The sequence below is a fragment of the Notechis scutatus genome, chromosome Z (genome assembly GCF_049901735.1).
Source record: "Notechis scutatus isolate UNSWTSFEM ecotype Mainland chromosome Z, rNotScu1.2, whole genome shotgun sequence".
Lineage (NCBI taxonomy): Eukaryota > Metazoa > Chordata > Lepidosauria > Squamata > Elapidae > Notechis > Notechis scutatus.
This window is the reverse complement of record NC_142025.1, coordinates 130,512,993-130,534,594: the sequence shown is the minus strand read 5'-3', so window position 1 is coordinate 130,534,594 and position 21,602 is coordinate 130,512,993. Positions and strand designations below refer to the sequence as shown.

At 36.9% G+C, this 21,602-nt stretch overlaps 1 pseudogene; it reads right to left on the bottom strand.

The window, feature by feature from the left end:
- Positions 1 to 2,035: 2,035 nt before the first annotated feature.
- LOC113427127 (vomeronasal type-2 receptor 26-like) lies at positions 2,036 to 12,672 on the bottom strand (annotated as a pseudogene).
- Between the last annotated feature and the right edge of the window lie 8,930 nt (positions 12,673 to 21,602).

The following is a 21,602-nucleotide window of genomic DNA, read 5'->3' as shown; positions in this document are numbered from 1 at the left end:
TCTGGCCAATAGTGCTTGGGATATAATAAAATTATTGTCAGCATTGTTATGTTGACTTGTGGTCTTTACAAGAACAGGGCCATGGATTTTTCTTGATACTTTCAAAAAATGGTTTGCCACTCTCTTATTCTTAGGATCAAGAGAGAATTATGGATGGAATGTCACTGTAATGGGGAGAAAAGTTAGAAGGGCTTGATTGTTTGGAAACTGGAAGTTTTTAATTTTGGGATCAGAACAGGAATTGTAGGTAGAAGTGTTGGAAATGCAAGCAGGGTTAAAGTTAGTTGGCATACAACAAAAAAGAGCAAGTTGGAGAAAAGATACAAGAAGAAAGGTGCAGAATTGAAACAGACTTTTTTCTTGTCCTTATCTCTTATACTTTGGGGACCAAAGTTGTTTGGGGTTTTGTGTTCTTTTTGTTTTTAATCTGGGTTGGCAGGACCTATTATTATATTGTCTACTGCAGGGACCCTAACCCCTGGTCCATGAACTGGCATCAGGCCATGGCTTGCCAGAAACTGAGCTGCACAAAGAAGCAATAGAATAGATAGAATAGAATACTTTATTGGCCAAGTGTGATTGGACACACAAGGAATTTGTCTTGGTGCAAATGCTTTCAGTGTACATAAAAGATACATTAGTCAAGATTCATAAGGTACAATATTTAATGATAGTCATAGTGTACAATAAGCAATCAAATCATACTAGGAAATAATCAATATAAATCATAAGGATACAAGCAACAAAGTTACAGTCATACAGTCACAAGTGGGAGGTGATAGTAATAGTAATGCAGACTTTGTAAATAGTTGGACATTGTTGAGGGAATTATTTGTTTAACAGAGTGATGGCATTCAGGAAAAAACTGTCCTTGTGTCTAGTTGTTCTGGTGTGCAGTGCTCTATAGCATCGTTTTGAGGGAAGGAGTTGAAACAGTTTATGTCCGGGATATGAGGTGTCTGTAAATATTTTCACAGCCCTGTTTTTGACTCGTGCAATATACAGGTCCTCAATGGAAGGCAAGTTGGTAGTAATTGTTTTTTCTGCAGTCCTAATTACTCTCTGAAGTCTGTGTCTGTCCTGTTGGGATGCAGAACCAAACCAGACAGTTATAGAGGTACAGATGACAGGCTCAATTATTCCTCTGTAGAACTGTATCAGCAGCTCCTTGGGCAGTTTGAGCTTTCTGAGAAAGAAGCTTGATTAGAGAGATGATAGATAGATGATAGACAGATAGATGATAGATGATAGATAGAGATAGATGATAGATACAGATACAGATAATCAGAGTTGGAAGGTACCTTGTAGGTCATCTAGTCCAACTCCCTGCCCAAGCAGGAAACCCTACACGATTTCTGAAAGATGGGAGTCCAATCTTTTCTTGAAAGTCTCAAGTGATTCTGCTCCCACAACTTCCAAAGGTAAGCTGTTCCATTGGTTGATTGTTCTCAATATATATGATAGATGATAGATAGATAGACAGATAGATAAATGATAGATAATAGATAAATTTTAAATAGATAGATAGATGGATAGATGGATAGATAGATACAGAGGTGGTATTAGCAGGTTCTGACCAGTTCTGGAGAACCGGTAACAGAAATTTTGAGTAGTTCAGAGAACTGGCAAATACCATCTATGACTGGCCCCACCCTCATCTATTCTCTGCCTCCCAAGTCCCAGCTGATTAGCTGGGCCTTCTTTTCATGCCCTGGACAGGAGAACAGAGCTGGAAATCAGGCTAGTGGTGTGGGGAGGGAATGGGATTTTGCAATAACCTTCCTCCAGGAGTGGGAAGGGAATGGAGATTTTACAGTATCCTTCCCCTGCCACACGCACCAAGCCACACCCACTAAGCTATGCCAAGCCCATCAAGCCATGCTCACAAAACTGGTAGTAAAAATTTGAATCCCACCAATGGATAGATGATAGATAGATGATAGATAGATAGAAATGATAGATAGATGATAGATAGATGATAGATAGATAGATAGATAGATAGATAGATAGATAGATAGATAGATAGATAGATAATTCAGTTTTGTTTCTTTATCAACTGTTTCTTTTGGTTCAGATCAGGCCTCAGCACAATAATGTAACATTTGGGGGAAAAGATGCAGCCCAGTAATCCAGCTGCAGAAGCCAAAATGGAGAAGATCTCCACAGCCACCATATATTTTCCCTTGGTGCTCAGATAGGTAGGAATAAACAACATCCAGACACTACAAAAGACAAATATACTGAAGGTGATAAATTTGGCTTCATTAAAGCTATCTGGTAACTTCCTGACTAGGAAGGCCACTGTGAAACTGACAGCAGCCAAGAAGCCCATAAAGCCAAGGACAATGTAAAACATGATGGATGAACCTTCATTACATTTCAGGACATTTTTTTCAACCATGGATTGCATGTCTGATTCTGGAAATGGGGGAGAAATCACCAGCCATGCACTACAAATGGTGGCTTGCACCAGGGAGCAAGACAGGACAATGGTGTTGGTCAGCCTTTTCCCAACCCATTTCCTAATTTTGGAGCCTGGCTTAGTGACCATGAAGGCAAGGAACACTATAGTTGTTTTACCCAATACACAAGAAAGGGCTACAGAAAAGATGGTGGTAAAAGTAGTTTGTCGCATGAGACATTTTATTTGGTCAGGTTGTCCAATGAAAAGCAAAGTGCGAAGGAAGGAAAGCAGGAGAGCAAGGAGAAGAATATAACTGAGACTCCTGTTGTTGGCTTTGACTATGGGAGTATCCTGGTATTTAATGAAGATCCCCAGCACCACAACTGAGATGAAAGAAAAGAGGAAAGCAATACTGGTTAAGGTGATTCCCAAGGGTTCTTTGTAAGATAAGAAGGTTGCATGTTTTTTAATGCAAAGCACTTGGTCCTTATTAGGATAGTGTTCTTCAGGACAAGACAAACAGTCATCTAAATCTGGAAGAGGAAGGAAAGTTGTTAAGCAGTTAAATATTCAGGTTAGTTCAGCCTTTCCCAATGTTCAAAAATAACATATTTCCATGACTTCAATTTCAAGTCTGAGTATTTGGAAATTTAAAATCTATATTATATTAAAGGCTGCAGGCCAGGAAAGCTCTAAAACCAACTTGCTTGGGAATAGACTCTTAAAATTACTATTACTTTACTTTACTTAGTCATTTGTTTATTTACTAGAAAAAATATATGTCTGTCCACTTCACAACATTGCTGAGTTACTTATAAAAATAAGATTCCATATACAAACTTTATATTTTACATTTTCCTAATATTTAGATAAACCACTTGATGAACTCCACAACTCCCTTGAATCCCTATGCCTGTTGAGAAAACCATATCTTCATGGCCTTTTAAAAGAGTATTGCAGTGTTAGCCAGTTGTATTTCTACAGGGATGAGGTTCCACAGAGAAGGAGTCATCACAATAAAGGCCCTTCTTGGAACCCTCTAGAAAATGGCATCTTGAATAGCAAGTTGTTGTTTTTTCTCTACTGGTAAACAGCTGTTGTTGTTTTTTTGCTGCCAAACTGGTTTTTGAGAAGCCAAAGCTCTTGATTTGGAAGAAAGCTTCTCAGAATCACCCAAAAAACTTTTAGACAGCTTGTTGACTCATTGGGATGAGAGATCCAGAGGTTTTTAAGTCTCAGATGAGTGCAAGCTGAAAGGTGGTAGGAGGGGAGAATTTGTCCAATGACTATCCTAAAAACACCGATTTTTTCACTTTTAAATTGTCTACTTTTGTTTTCTTTCTTCTTCTTACTCTTTTTCATAAGTAGATAAGTTATCTGCCTGCTGGGTATTGCCAAGCTGATACCCTTCTTGGACTAGAGAAGGAATTTTATTGTTGTGTTCTTTTTTTTAAAAAAAAAACAAGTTTTATTTTTTCAAGACAAACAATACATAAATACACATAAACACAAAACATAAAAGCATAAAAAATCTCTTTTCTGAAAGTTGCTTAGTCCCGGGTTAAAACTCTTGGTACAGACACAAGTTCAGTTTCATATTCATTTTACATACCATTTCATATCTTATTAACATTTTCAATTTTCTATATAACTTCTCCTCTCCTTTAAATTTTCTCAATTTTTTTTCCTCCTCTCAATTCATATCCTAATATTTATTATTCTTTGTCTGTTCTATTCCAGCCAATCATTTATTTTTCTTCTTTACAAAAAAGAAGAAATACTTCTCCTGTACACTATATGGAGATGATGCCTTTATCTTTTTCCCTTATATTTATAGTACCTAATATGAAATACATAACATACATTGGGATTCTGTCTGGTACATTCTAAAATTATACTATATTATCAAAAATAATACAAATCTATTCATTAATATTGATATTCATTCATATCTTAGACGTTTAACACATTACTTTTCAATTAAATCACATACTTTTATGAGAGCCCTATTTTCCATAATTATCCCCCCCCACATCACATATTATAGCTCAATATTTCATTGAAATGTTCCTCCTTCTTCTACTTCAAATCTCATTTCACATTTTTTTTTGCTAGTATACCATGTTCTAATCATTAATTTTAACAATCATTTATATCTTAAACATTTTATCCATTTCAATTGAATATTATGCCTTTGTGGGAACACTTATGCTTTCCACGATTATTACCCCCCACATCACAATCTTGAATCATATTTCATTACAGTACTCTCTTTTTCTTAACAAAAATTTCACTTATTTATGTTAGATATTTTATCACATTTTAAGCTACATATTATTTCTAATTTTCTATAATTACTTCTAAATACAGATATAAAAATGCAATCTTATGTACCTTTCTAGAATCCCATTAACAATAAGATCTATCCATTATCTCTGAAAAACTTTTGCTTCTTAATATCCTGCTCCCCACCATTAAAGCTTCTCATCCCTTCCTTTCTCCCTTGCTTTTTCTTCTCCTTGTCCTCTTTAACCCCATGTCTCTCCACCTCCCTTTTATTCTGCTTTCCCCCTTTCTGTTGTTTCTTAACATAATGTCCCTTTTTCACCTTATTCTTCTCTTTTTGGGCTGTTTTTTCAGATCTTAAAGACCTCTTTTCCCTTTTCTCTTGCTTTTTCCCATCTCCAATCAAAGTCCTTTTTTCATCAAAGATGGCTTCTTCTTCTTCTTTGTCCCCATCATCCTCATTCTGCTTCGCATAAATATAAACCGCCATTTCTAAGTATTGAAAAATAGTGCCAAGTCCATCTTCCCCTCCTTGTTTTTCTCTTTCATATTTTTGATATATAAGTTCCAATCCATCCACAAGTAATGCCATTGTGTAGAGAAAAAGTTTTTCCAAACAACCACCCAGATGATTTAATCAGAAATAATTTCCAAAGGTTCCAAAATCACCAAACAATCCAAACAGACTGTTTCTTTTAAATACCTTCTTCTTCACTTTTTCTTTCTGAGGTTAAAGTAATCACAAATCCTTTTCAAATATATTTTTTGGAAGTTTTAAAACTCTTTGCAATTCTAGGCAATCTTCTCCTTATTTTCAAATTTTGCTCTGATTTTTTTTCACTCTCCCTTCCCACTCACAGCCAAAAAGATTTTTTTTCCCGCTGTCACTTTAGGAAGGAGAGTAGAACAAAGAGAAAAAAACTTTCCCTTTAGGGTATTCGCAGCTTGTAGCTCTCACAAGGAACAATATATCCTTAACAGCTTTCAAGGTTCCAAATCACTTTCTCCCGTCTTGTCCCGGTTAAAAGCACCTTTCACTTTCTCCAGCTTTCTCCTCCTGCACTTGCTTACCCGGCTGCAGCTTTTCTTCGTGGCGGCCATTACTGACCGCCGCCTCTCCGCCTCGGGAAAAGGGAGTTTAGCCGCTGGGGAGGGGCTTGCGGCACCCCAAACCCCTTGCCGGATCCCCTGTCTTCAGCTGCCTCTATGGGGAGCTATATCCCCAGATCCAAATGGATCGGGGAACCTTGGCAGCGAACGCAGCAGGGATCGCGCGGTCGCAAATCCTGCCGCCGCCGCATGCTAGCAAACCGGAAGTCGAATTTTATTGTTGTGTTCAAAGATATTCAATGAAACATGTAGATCTATACACTGGAGAAACAAAATCATCACTTCAGAAATCCATGGTCAACATAGAAGAATAAACCCATCAGGACAAGATGCATTTGAAAGACAAAAGTCACTATTTTGAATACATATTTTGGGCAGAGAATATGATCACTGTTTTGAAAGAAGGGTTAAAGAGGTCATCTACATTAAGATTGAACAGCCCTCTCTCTACAGAAGGGGAGAGATATATCACCATCTATCTCCTGTTTACAACATAGTCCTTTCAGCAGTTCCAAGAAACTTCCACACCCATTTGCACTATTCAGTTACCCTGAGAGCACAGTTAAACCTCCAAGCGACCTTAATGATTCTCAGAAAGAATGCTAATAATTAGATGACTGTAAGGAATATGAATCCTTCTATTCACCCCCATTCAGTCAGAACGGAATAAGCTTCTTGGATGAGAAGTGAAACATCTTCAAGGAAAAACAAAGAAAATCCAGTTGCCTTTTTGGGGGAAAAAGCAACTTTGGGACATGTTACGATTGGTTACATCATAATCATCCCACTTCTCCTGGACGGTATGGATCAGTGCCTCAACATCAGCAAGCCTAGATAGTGTTTTGAACCTATTGTCCTTCAGAATTAATAAATATCAACACTCCTTGCATGGTATTTGTTACCTGTCTGGTTGGTGATTTTCCCTTCTGGGCAACGAAGGCATTTGTAACAGCAAAATGGCTTCCCCTCTATTGTGATCTTGATATAACCCAAGGAGCAATGATTATTGCACAAGGAAGGAGGTTGAGTCTGTTAATAAATGAAACTGCAATACATTTAGAATTTAGATGTTAACAATCTAAGAAATTATTATCTTTGAGGAATCTTTCCTTTTTTGCTCAGTTGTAAAACATTCTATACTAGCATGTTTTTTGGTTTATTTCTCAACATTTAAAAGGTAAAGGTTCCCCTTGCACATATGTGCTAGTTGTTTCCGACTCCAGGGGGCAGTGCCCATCTCTGTTACAAAGCCGAAGATGCCTCCATGGTCATGTGGCCAGCATGACTAAATGCTGAAGGGGCATGGATCACTGCTACCTTCCCACCAAAGTGGTCCCTACTTTTCTACTTGCATTTTAAAAATGCTTTCGAACTGCTAGGTTGGCAGAAGCTGAGATAAGTAATGGGAATTCAGTCTGGTATGTGGCACTAGGGATTTGAACTGCCAACCTGCCAACCTTTCTGATCAACAAGCTCAGCGTTTTAGTCACTAAGCCCCACGTCCTATTTATATACGCGTCCTGCATTATAAGTCATGCAAATAGAAAAGTCTCTTATTCATCATATAGATCTCGAAGATTAGAGTTATTTAACTCAGAGGTAGAAATAAATTCAGTTCCTTTTTCTTATGCAAAGGTCCTGTGCATCAAACATATTGCTTTTTATTTCTTATTCATTAATTTGTGTAATTCTTTGAAAACTATTCAGACTGCAGCTTTAGCCTGAGCAGTGAATCACTCCTTTAAAAATGAATAAAAGGTACCTGGTTAAAAAGACTGGGCCAGACAATTTTATCTGTTGATAGAGAGAGAGGGCTTTCTATTTGAGCTGATGGATTTACTTTTCCAACCTTGACTCTACGAAAGGATTGATTTGGGAAGATGATCCAGTTAATAATATCAAAGCCAGTTGCAACCTTCCCATTCTGGTCAAAGAAAATATTTTCTCCAGCACTGTTGTTAAATGAGACTTTCCTCAGGTAATGATGAAGCTCAGGGGAGGAACATGGCAGTAATTAATATGCATGAATAGCAAACATATATAGTGATGTTATTTTGTAAGATATTATTGCACTCCTAAATACAGGTTTCCGTCAACATATGATCACAATTGTGTCCAAAATATTCATTGCTAAGCAAGATAGTTATTAAGTGAGTTTTTCCCCATTTTATCACCTTTCTTGCAGGAGTTGTTAAGTGAATCACTGCAGGTGTTAAGTTAGTAACATGGTTGTTAAGTGAATTTGGCTTCCCTGTTGACTTTGCTTGTCAGAAAGTTGCAAAAGTTGATTACATTATCCTAGAACACTGTAACTGTCAGGGGTGGGCTTAAAATAATTTAGCAATTTGTTCTCTGCCCGGTTGCTGAGAGGGTGTGGCCATGGTGGGTGTGGCTTAGCCTCCTGCACCACCCTGGGAGTGAAAACAAGCCACGGGGGGTATTCACCTTTCCCAGGTTCCGAAGGCTCTCTAGAGGCCGGAAACAGGCTTATTTCCTGGACCTTCTGGGAGGTCCATTTTTGCCCTCCCCAAGCCTTCACACAGTCCCTGCACTTATCTGTGATCCAAAATGGGCCCTGTGGGGACTCCTGGGAGGGGCAGGGCAGGGTGTGTGGAGCCAGCTGGTTGCCAGAACTACCGGTTTGCTGAGCCAGATTAAAATTAACTTTTAGTTTGCCTGAACTGGTGTGAACAAGTAGCAGCACAGCCCTGGTAACTGTCATAAACACATACCAGTTTCCAAGTGTCTGATTTTTGATCATGTGACCATGGGGATGCTGCAGCGCTGCAATCTTAAGTAAAATGGTAATTAGTCACTTTTTTCACTGCTGTTGTGACTAAATGGTTGTTAGTCAAGGACTACTTGTAACAGTGTGAATTGATCACTGTCATTGGCAACTGCCAGAAGTTTCATGAAAAGAAAGAGGGATCTGCTAAGGTAGCCTAACAACCCTCATTTCATATTTTACCACCTAGAAGCACATGACTCCATTACCAGAAATTTTCATTCTCAGAGCCTGAAACCACCAACATTTTGTCCTTTACTTCCCACTCATAGTTACGCATCTAACTTGAAAGCACAAATATCATTTCAAAATTATTTACTTTATATGTTGAGATAGAAAGTGAGTTCATCATTTCTCCTTAATTTTTCCAGGGGAGGGAGAGCTTCTCTCAGTATTCCTAAAATTCAGGAGTTCTTTAAAAAAAAAAACAAATTATAATGTAATTAAACAATGGCATGGAAGAGGAGACACACCGGAAGACCCATTTTGATCTCCAGATACAAAAGCAGTTGTATGCTTACAGACAGAAGTGGTACCATTTATTTATAATTTATTTATTTACAACGTCCATTTAAAATATGAATATAAAAATAATTAAAAAACTGGAAATTTGTCTCATAAAGAAACAATCTGTGAAAAATGAACCATTTCATATGGGTTGCAGAGATGTGGACATTTGGATCCATCTAAGATTGAGGGGTGTCAAACTGGCGTCCCATGGGCCAGATACATCATGTACAAGCCACGCACATCCCACCTCAATGAAGGGGAAAATGTTGCTATATGTCATGTGATGGCAACATGATGCAGTAAGTTTGACCCTTGTGATCTAAGTTAACAACCCACCTTATTAAATTTCTTCCTACATAATGTGTGGACTGTTGTAGATATGGAAGCAATATACTATGCTACATTAATAAATATAGGATATTACCTGCCATATTTGATGATTTAGAAAGTTCTTCCCATTACCAGCCATTGCTCTTTGTTTAGAGTGGGATGTACGCATGGCTTGGAGAGCATGTGCCATGGCATAGATTGCATTGTAGATCCTAAAGCTTTGCCCAGTCATGCTCAATTCAAAAACAGAGTCCGGAAGAGTCTCCAGCTTCTCTTCCCCAGTGCAACTTTTCTCTGACACTCGGTTTAAAGTGGACTTTGAGAAAGAACATCCAAAGGCTTGTTCCCAAAAGATCCTTGAAAGACTGTCATTCTCTTCTGGAACATTGTTTCTTGTCTGAAGAAATGCATTGAATCCTAATAATTCCTTTGATGAAACTGTGAAAGAAAGAGCCCCATGGATGAAGTCCATGCTTCTGTCTCTTTGAAATGGAACTGAAGTATATTCCATCTGGGCTGGGAAAATCCAGACTTTGTCCTTTCTCTCCACTGCTGTGTCCACAATTTCTGAAACAGAGGAGATCATTCTGGAAATTGGCATTACATGGTTTTCAGAATACACAATCACAACACTGGAGGTAGCTGTCATAATGATTCTGTATATTTTAAGAATATTATCCACTTGTTCTCCCAACTCATTTGAAAATGCTTTTGTTGGAAGCTCTTCAATGTAATCAAAGCAAATCCCATTTTGAGAAAATATGATAAGTACTTTCCTCAGAAATCGTTCACCGATCTCATTTTCATGACAAATCACCCCGATCCAGGTCCATCTAAAATGCAGCAGCAACTGGAGGATCCCCATAATTTGAAGATGTTCATTTGGAAAGATGTGATGGAAGAACACTGCATAAATCATACTATCCATTACTGGAGCTGAGCCATAGGTAAACTAAGGAGGAAAAACAAGGAAAACAAAATATCTCAGTCCACAAAAACAAGAGGTATGGGGAATGTTTCAGAAAAGACAATAGACCTGCCTACGTTTTAGGAGAGCAATATCCCAAAGATGCTTTTTCAGGAGGCAACTGAATTTGCTTGTTGTTGTTTTTTAAAGACATTTGGCTTCTCATCCAAGAATGCAGTCCCACCACCCTGTCAGGACTGAAGAAGCTTCTTGGATGAGGAGTGAAACATCTTCAAAGAAAAAAATTATTGCATTTTTATGCTGCCCATCTCCCCTGCAAGGTGACTCTGGGTGGCTTACACATTATAAAACAAGTTAAAAAAAAATTAAAACATTTAAACTACACATATTAAAATGTAAAATACTTTCATAAATGTAGAATTGATGTTAGTTCTTAGATATAGTCTACATAAGAAGCAAAAAGCTTTATCTTTACTACCTTTACTATAACAGTACTTTAATATTAGCCTAAAAGATCCTGTTAGTCTCTCATTATTTCACAAAATTTGTTATAGAAGAGTTAACCTCTCTACAACAATTTCATAAGAAACACCATCATTTTCTAAAAGTACAGGTTGAAGAAAAGATATTTGATAAATTTTTCTTCACCATTATGAATAACCAGTGCCAACTAGATTAGATAAACTTTCTTTTTAGAACCAAGGATTATAGGCTTAAAAGAATCATGGTGACCTTCTACTCAAACACCCTGCCAAAGGTCAAAATCCAACATATAATTTTCAACTTTCCTTGAAAATCTCCAGTGATGGAATAACCAACAGAGAAAATTTCATTAAACAGGAATACAGATATCAGATATAGCACAAATATGGGTTGTTTTTTTAAGTCTTACCAGTGGAATCTTGTAAATGCTAAGAATATCTGCCATAACTCGAGAGATATGAGAATTGGGTCCTGCAATAACACAAATTGAGTTTTTGTGGATACTACATTTGTAGTTGGGAACACAACTATCATGTGAAGAAAGCAGCTAGATAGAAGCAAGGTAGGTCCAGGCTGCCATGAAATAGCTGTTAGATATTCCAAAGCCCAAAGTGATGTTTGGCAAGATCTGGGGATTTTCATTGATTTCCTTTACAGCAAAGATCAAGGTTAAGATATGCAAGTAGTTCTGTAGAAACAAACTTCAAGACAGAATAATGTCTCTGTCACAACATTTGCATTTCCACACAGAGCATTTATTGCATTTCAGTTTAATACTCTTTGTTAACAAGTCTATGGCCTCAAAGAAAAACAGCATCTAGAAAATAATTGTCCTCACAGGTTTCATGAGTGAAATACAGATATTTGGCAAATAACTTCTTTGTAGCAACCTCATTGTATGTAACCTCATTGTGAAAGGTCCAATGTTGTACATTGAAGTACATTAGTATGGCAATATCTAAAATATAGAAATAAAGAATTTTCAGCTCCTAAGTTATTTTCTCTTTGCTGTCAACGGACTTTGACTACAGAAAAAGTGATGGCTTGTGTTTATACTCTGCTCAATTTTTTTCTGTGCCATAGAAGTGTAGGTCTGAGCATAGGGGATCCAGGAAGCAGAGTTGGGGAAAAATCAGGTATCAATTAAGTGAGAGCAAGGAAAGTATATATCTGGAAATTTTATGAGGCTGAAATGAAGCACAAATTTTCTTCTAACCATTTATTATGAAATATATAAGTGATAGAGTAGAAACTCTGACCACAGTATGATTAACTGATAAGAGATGAAAGTTATATTTCAGTCATTTATGTGCTCCCCAAAATACATTGACCAGACCGATCTCAAAGCTAACATGTGATAAATAGTTTAGAATCTCTGAGCAGAGAAGGCTAATTGAAAGGAAATCAAAGTTATATTTCAATCATTTATGCACTTCCCAAAATACCTTGACTGATTATTCAGCTAGATTTGGCAGGCTGTATAATTGAGAAGGATAACTACATACATGGGATCATCAAGAAGTTCTTCAGATGGAATTCTTTTGAAGGTAATCAGATTAGACATCATGTAGATCAGAGAAACAATGCCACCAATGATGAGATCACCTGAATGATAAGATTTGTATTTAATACTAGGTTTGTTGATGGTGCATTTAGTATCATGGCATATGATCCGAAGGAGTAATATTATCACCCACAACCTGAAGAGTAACATAACAAATCATATCAGTGATTTGCCAAAATGATCCTTAATATGTACGTAGGACAATCTAACATTTTGGCTTTTTCTCTTTGTTGACCTGAATGCAGAAAAGTATAAGAAAAACAGTCAGACGCATGCAGCTTGGTCTTCAAGTTTCATATTTGAATATGCTTAGTAACAAGGAATATTAATAACATCAGTCAGTCTGGGTTGGGTATGTTCCTGTTTTGCTCTGCTCTTTGGAACTCCCTGGAGTCAATTGGAGTAGAATTAAAGATGGTAAATTATGGGGCACATCTCTTGATCAATGCTTTCCAAAATTGCAGCAAAAATTAATTGATCCCACATTGGTGTGAATGGTTTGTAGCTTTCATTCAAAACAGATTGACAGCAGCAGATTGCTCTCAAAGGCAAAGAAAACCAAGGAAAAATAAATAAATAAGAAAAAGAAGAAAAACAAACAACTTTCCCTGAGTTTATATTCATATACAGTAAATGGCATGAAATAGAAAATAGTTTTGCAGTGGAAGTCAGCTTCTAAAATGAGAAAATAACCACATTGAATTAAAAAGCTTGATTGTCTATCAGAAATTGTTCATGGTTTTACATCATCAAAAGAATGTTACTTTTCTCCGGTTAACAATCCTTTAAATATTTATATTTATACTATATATAATTTTTTAAAAAGTTTTCAACAGAATAAAAACAATTTTGAATCAATTTTGAATTGAAGAAATGAAAAATAAGGAAAAAAGTGAAAAATAAGTAAAGCAAAATAAATAGAGCAGAAAGAAGAATAAATGGAGATAGTCATAAAAATACGACTTCCCTTCTTTCTAACAGCAGTTAATATTTATTTATTTATTTTATTTATTTGATTTGCCAATTGTTTACAAGATAATAAGTATAAGAGTATACATAGTTGTGAATACATGAAATGGGTACATATATGAAAAATAAAAGAATAAGAGAAACAATAGGACAGGGACGGTAGGCACGTTGGTGCGCTTATGCACGCCCCCTACAGACCTCTTAGGAAAGGGGTGAGGTCAATAGTAGACAGTCTAAGGTTAAAGTTTTTGGGGTTTGGGGAAGAAACTACAGAGTCAGGTAGAGTATTCCAGACATTGACCACTCTATTGCTGAAGTCGTATTTCCTGCAATCAAGTTTGGTGCGGTTTACTTTGAGTTTGTATCTATTGTGTGCTCTTGTGTTGTTATGGTTGAAGCTGAAGTATTCACTGACAGGTAGGACATTGCAATGTATGATTTTATATACCATGCTTAAGTCAGACCGAAGATGGCGTAATTCAAGGTTTTCTAGTTCTAGAATTTCAAGTCTGGTGGCATAAGGTATTCTACAACGAGTAGAGGAGTGGAGAACTCTTCTTGTGAAATATTTCTGGACTTTCTCAATTGTGCTAATATCAGATACGTAATGTGGATTCCAGACTGATGAACTGTATTCGAGTATTGGTCTAGCAAATGTTTTGTATGCTCTGGTTAGTAGTGTGATATTACCAGAGAAAAAGCTACGTAGGATTAGGTTAACAACTCTTAATGCCTTTTTGGCTATGTAGTTGCAGTGGGCTCTAGCACTTAGATCATTAGAGGTGAGTATTCCAAGGTCCTTTACAGAGCTTGGGTCATCAACAAGTTCTTGATTATTCAGCTTGTATTTTATTTTCTGATTTTTTTTGCCAATATGTAAGACAGAGCATTTATTTGTTGAGATTTGAAGTTGCCATTTGTTTGACCATTCTGATACATAGTCAAGATCTTTTTGTAGGGTAGCAGTATTGTCTGTGGTATTGAACAGCTTTACATCATCAGCGAAGAGAACGCAATTGCTCTTAATATGATCACAGAGGTCGTTTATGTAGAGTATGAAGAGAGTTGGTCCTAGAACACTGCCTTGGGGGGACACCACTATTGACAGGTACTGGATTTGATAGGACGCTCCCGATTTTGACCATTTGTTGTCTGTTTGACAGGAATGCTTCTATCCAGTTATTCAGTTGTCCAGAGATACCATAGGATTTTATTTTTAGGAGTAGTTTATCGTGTACCACTGAATCAAAGGCTTTACAGAAGTCTATGTAGATTGCGTCTATTGCTTTGCCCTGGTCGAGTTGTGTTGTCCATATGTTTTTGCAGTGTAAGAGTTGTAGATTACAGGATAGTTTTTTTCTGAAACCAAATTGTTTATTGGAGAGTAGGTTATTTGTCTCTAAGTGGAGGATGATGGATTGGTTAATAATTGATTCCATGACTTTACAGGTGACGCAGCATAAGGAGATTGGCCTGTAATTTTCAACTAGGCTTGGGTCTCCTTTTGAAGATGGGGATGACTGTGGCTTGTGACCATAGGTTAGGCAAGGAGCTGGTCCTGAAAGATTTTTCAAAGATTATGCTTAGAGGTTTGGCTATTGCAGTGGATAGCTTTCTTAAGAAGTAGGCACATATTCCATCCGGTCCAATAGATAGAGATGGTTTTAGATTGCGTAGTGATTTTTCAACATTGTCTTCTGTGAAATCGATATGTATTAGATCATTATTGTTATCTGTGATACGGCTAGGAAATACTGGGCATGATCCATTGCTGTTTACAAATACTGAGCCGGAGAATGTGTTAAAGATGTTGGCTTTAATGGTGTCGTCGTTGCAGTCTTTACCATCAGGTCCTAACAAGGGAGGGATGGACCTTGAGTCTTTTAGTTTGTTGTTTACAAAATTGTAAAAAGCACGGGTGGAATTGGTGCTTAGAAGGTTTTCCTCTTGTTTAATGTGATAATTGATGCATTCGGTCTTTATCTGGTGGCATAAATTTTTGTATCGGTTTTTGAAATTGGCAATGTGACCAGTTTTGTTTTTCCTCCAGAGTGATCTCTTTTGGATTGAAGTTTCCTTATTGATATGGGTAATCTGCTTTTTTGTTTTGTTTTGGGAGTTGTTGTTGGTACATATAGTTTGATGACTCTTTTGACTTCAAGTAAAAATATGTTGTAATGGTCTTCAACAGTATTGCATCCAGTGAATAGAGATTGCCAATCCAGGGATGAGAGATCGTTGTCTATAAGATCATAGTTGCCTTTTTGAAGTTACAATTGGGGATTACATCATTGTGGTGATTTTTGTGTGGACGTATGTTGAGACAAAAGTCAATCATATTGTGGTCACTACTGAAAAGGGTTCTTTAGTTTGTATTCCGTAAATTAAATTCAAACTATTGCAGAAGATGAGATCGAGGCAGTTGTTTAGTCTAGTGTTGTTGGTTACTAGTTGTTCCAGTCCCAGATTTGTAATAGCATTGTAGAAGGTTGTGTGTATGATTTCAGTTGTACAATCATTTAGGGTCCAATCAATATGAGGTAGATTGAAATCACCAAGAAAGATGAAAGGGTATGGGCAGGATGCAGCCCATGTTAGTAATGTATTTAGCTTGTTTACATGTTCGATGTCATAATCAGGTGCTCTGTAACATAGTAAGAATCGAATTGTGATATTTAAGGATAGTTCACAGATGATGGTCTCAGGAAGAGCAAGCTCCTGGGTAACTTGGATATTTTTAGATGTAAGGATTTTTATAGAATATAGCAACACCACCTCCTCGACGATTTTCACGATCTGATCGGTAAACATGATAGTCTCTTACTGTGGTAATGGAGTCGGGAGAGATGCATTGAGCCATGTTTCACAGACAAATATAATGTCGAAGTTAGCCATATTTAGGAGGATGAGAAATTCAGGTATTTTATTCACGAGGCTTCTTGCATTGAGTAGTTTGCATTTAAGGCCGGCAGTAGTTGGAATTGAGGTAGTTGGGGGCGTGCGTGCCTAGTCTTGGGTGATGGTGGATTGGTTGAGGTAGGGTTGTGGTTGAGGGTAGAAGCTGAGTATTGGGTTGCGTGGCTTACTTTTGATACAGTCAGCATGGTAGTCAATGTACAGGTCCTTCTCTCCATTGTCTAGATGGTTTTTGAGTTCAATGCGGAGTGCACGGCAGCGGGCATGTTGCTGTATGGTTAGGTCAGGGGGGCAACAAAGGTTCTTATGGTTGGTGTTGGTTTTGGCGAGTGAGTTTATGGTATAAATGAATTTACGTTTGCTTGATTCATTTTTGCAAATGACCCTGCACAAGCGTGGGGCCACAGAGCCGTCTCTATTTTTGAGCTCTCGGTCGATGCGGGAAATGTCAAGTATTTCATCAGCGGAGATGGTTGATGCTTGATAATCTCTGATGATGTTTCGGACAGTTGTGATGTCATCATTGACATTGATGTCCTCTAGACCAAATAAGATGGCGTTTGGACGTTTCCGTTCACGCTCAACGGCTTCTCTGATGAGGATTGGGATATCAATATTTGTCTGGGTTGTGTTTATTTGTGGATTGGGTTTTGGATCGGATTGTGGTTGTTGGGGAGAGATGTGGTTTGTAGCTATTGAATGTTCAGGTTTTTGCGTTGTGTCTTTTTTTTCAAGGTTGGATATTCTTTCTTTTACGGCGTCCAGGGATGCTACTATGGTGTTAAGGGATGTTTCAATGGTTTCGATGGTAGGGGATGTTTCAATGGTTTCGATGGTATCAACTCTTTCAGACAGATCCAGTTTGGGTCTGCATGATTTGCAGAAATATGGAAACTCATTGGATGATTCTAGGTATTGAATCATTTGCTCAGGTAATCCCAAGCAGTCATGATGAGCGTATTTTTTACACAGAGAACATTTGATGGAGTTTTCATTAACCTTTAGATTTTTGTAGCATTTAAGGCATGTGCAGGAGTCTTGTGGTTCATTGGTGGGGATTATCTTCTCTTTAGGTTGTGGTTTGACGTAGGATTTTCTTTTTGGCATGGTAGGTTTGTTAAAATAGTACGTTGATTGAATTAATTAAAGGAACAATTTTGGGTAATCTATGTAGACAATATTACATCAAACAATCAATTGCAGTAATCTCTCAAGTCAGATAATATTCCTGAGCAACAATCAGCCTGATCAAGTCAGATAATATTCCTGAGCAACAGTCAGCCTGATCAATTGATTACTCTAATCACTAATCAATTAATTACACTAATCATTAATCACAGTTCATTTAAATTCACTAAATCCTTGATTTAACTATTCAAATAAATTATATGAATTTTGATCTTTTAAACTAGTCAGTAATCACACTATTTGCACTAAACACTCTAATCACACTAATCAATTAAAACAATAAATCAATTAAATCATTAATAATATATTTTATAGAAATTGATTATCTAATCAATTAAAACAATAAATCAATTAAACCATTAATAAAATATTTTATAGAAATTGATTATCTAATTGTTGGTATAGGTGCTGAGGTAGAAAAGTTGAAAGTTTTGAGGTAGTGAATTAATCAGTGTTTGATTAAAGTAATGAGGTAGTATTAAGAGTCTGCAAGGAACGGGCTAATTGTTTTTCTAGGAGCTGTAGTTGACTGGATGTAGGAATTTATTGCTCTTTGAATAGCAGATCGCTATTACTCTGTAAACAGGAAGTTGTAACGCAATGTTCAAAGGGTTTTTATCCGAGTGAAGGAAAGGGCTTCACTTCTAAGAACAGAGGAAACCAACTAATCTCCTCTCCTTTTTTGTAAGCAGACTTGGATTCAGCAGAGACAAATTGAACAGCTCACAGGAAACTATTTGTTTTTGTTTTCCCTTGATGAATGAGATTTCTGGGCCCCTCCTAGTTAACTGAATACACTTTCAGAGTTTGTTGCTTTTAAGAGAAAGAGGCACGTCTTGCACTGGTAATTCTAACTGTTTATATTTTTACTGTGTAGACTCAGATTTGTATTGAGCATTCACTCTTGGCTTCGATATACCTCTGCTTCTATCACTCCTGGCCTCAATATACTTCTGCTTCTATCACAGGGAATAAAATTGCTTCCAATCTTCTCAGGAGTTCAGTTAACACAATACTTCCCTACTTACTTACAATAAGTCCAATCAGATTCCCACTCAGCAGTCGAGGGGAAAACTATTGAAGTCGAGGGAAAAGCCACAGTTAGAGCGCTCTATCTCAGCGATCCTCCCGGCCGTTGCTCCTCGGGCTTTCCTCCCTCTCTCTCCGGAGCGAAGCGGTAGCAGCGGCATAGATGTTTATATTTTACTCTCTAAAGTTACATCATAATTTCTTTCTTACTGTAATGTATGGGATTTTGTAGACAAAACAAAATACTTTCTTCTGGAACCCTGACACCAAGCATATTAGCATGACCACTCACATTGTCCACATTTTCAACATAAATGGAAAGCATCTTTATACATTCTAAATAATTTTTCTGGTGTTATATATCACTAGTACATCATTTTATAAAGATTCTCTTTTAAATACTGTGGGAAGCAACTCCCCCTCCTAGAAGAATGAAATATTTTGAGTAATATTTAAAATGGCAGAATATTTCCCTAAATGATAAATGGAGAAGCATGTTTTTTTAGAGGCAGGAAGCAGACTCACTCTTAATAGCCCCTCCCCAAACAGCAGATGTTTTGTGCCCATTAAGAAAGACTGGGAAGCATATCTGCAAAACAAAATACCTTCAGCTCCAGGATGATGGGATTAAGAAGAACAGGACATGATCCATCAGGACGTAATAACCAGCGGTGGAGGTCATGCCACTGGTGGAGACTGACTCTGAGGAAGAGGAGGAACAGCCAACAGGGAGTGGAAGCATGGCTCCAGAGGTGGTGGAGGAGGCTGGGGAAGGGCAGAGACTGGCTGAGCAGTCAGAGGAGGACCCAGGCCCATCAACTATCCATCCTAGGGGACACAGGGAGAAGAGGATTAGGGTAAAATGTGGTCTACTCAGGAGGAGAGGGCCATGATCCTCTTCATGGATTGCAGGTGTGAGATCTGCATAAAAAGTTGGACCTGAGTGCTAACAGATGCTGGAGACAATTTAGTGTTTTATACCTAAAGAAAGTTTATCTTGGTTAGCGTTCTTCCAACAGAGTGTTCCCATTATCTTCCTGAAGTGGGCAATTATCTACCCTGGTCTGTCGTGGAACTTTATTCAGTACTGTTTTTGCTTTGTTATCGGTTCTTGGAATTTGAGCTTTCCTTTAAAATGTTATTTTGAAAATAGTTTACTCCTCCACTGTGAACAATTAAACAGTGAAGCGAAGTTGAAGGCATTAAAGGACTTTTAGTTACATTTTAGGTTTTGTTATATTTCTGATATACTCTGGGTCATCACAGGTGGGATTAAAAATTTTTAACAACCGGTTCTATGGGCATGGCTTAGTTGGTAGGCATGGCTTGGTGGTCATGTGACTAGGTGGACGTGGCTTGGTGGTCATGTTATTGGCTGAGCGCGGCCAACTCAATATCACTCACATCAAGGCACACATCTCCTTGCCTGGCTTCTCATGACTGTGGGGATGCTGCAACAGTTGTAAGTGTGGAAAATGGTTATAAGTAACTTTTTTCAGTGCCATTGTAACTTTGAATGGTCACTCCACACAAGCAAAGTACCAGCAAAGGAAGAAAAAAAAAACTCCAGAGATGTTCCTGAGACAGGAAGTCTAGTCCTGCCAAGCATGTAATAAGGGTTAATGGAGAGGCAGTTTTTGTAAGCAACACCAGAATGTTTCCTTCCTGCCTTTCTTACAGGATTAGGCCAGTAATTTCTTTCTTTTTTTTTTTTTAAACAAGTTTTATTAATTTTTAAAACACACAAATTATCATTATTCATTACATGTTTAAACCTTTTTTCATTGTAAATTTAACAAGTCAGATAAATTATGATTCTGTTTTAAACCATTTCCATATAACATACAAAAACCTCTTATTCAATTTCTCTTTACTTCTCTTTACTCTTATTCAATATCATTATTATTATTTCATCTATTTCTTTCTGACTTAGTTACCATTATTCTCATTCTATATTTCTGCAAGTTTTTACTAATTCTCCCCCCAAAAAAACATATACACACAACACACAAAACATTAAAAAAATCTTTTGGAAAGTAACTTGGACCCAGGTATCTCTCTCTTCATGGACTTCAATTATATTCATGCTCATCTTACATATCATTACTTATTTTATTTACCATTCTAAGCCTTCTATATTAACTTCTCCACATATTTCACTCTTCTTAATTCTATCTTAATTAATCATCTTAGTTTGAATCATTATATTTGTATCTTTTGTCCATTTTTTATCATCCCTTTGTCTCATTCCTTATAAAAAGAAGAAAATAAGTTTCTCCTGAAATCATTAATCAGAGTATGATGCCTTTCTATCTCCCCACTAAGTTAATCAAATTAACCTTTAAGATAACATCCAATACCCAATCCGATTTTGCTTGGTACATTCTATCTAACTAGTACATCCAAAATAATTAAATACATAATTAGACAATAAATCCAAATATTAAAAACAAATACTATAATAAAAATTTTATAATAACATCAATACCATAATCTTATTAAACTCTTTAATTAAAACAGTATTCTAAACCTCCCCTATTATTAAATTTTAAAGCCAATCATTATTAAACATTTTAACATTTTAATCTCTTATCAACTCTTAAACCATTACAATACTACCATCTCATCTTATGTACCTTGCAAAATCTTTTTTAAAAAAATTATACTTTATCCATTATCCATTAAAAATTCCTTTTTTCATTTAATTTCAAAACGTTGTAGCTTTTCTCCACCTTTTCCCTTTCTTTCTTCTCCCAACAAACCTTTCTACCCCCTTCTTCTAGCCTCTGCCTTACTGGCTTCCCTTCTGTCGTATTCCTTTTCCCTTTGTTTACTATCATCATATTGATTTTGCACCTTATTTTTCCCTTTCTTAAATGTTTTTTAGATCTTAAGTTGTTTAGTTCTCTTCTTTTCTCTCTTCCTTCTTTCTTGATCAAATTCTGAGATTCATTAAAAATGGCTCCTTCCTTTCTTTCTTGTTCCTCTGCTGTCTTCATCTGTTGTAATGTTTGTTGATAGTTAGTAAGCGCCATTTCTAAAAAAAGGAAAGCTTCTTCCACACCATCTTTACCATTTTTTTTTGCTTGTTCATATTCTT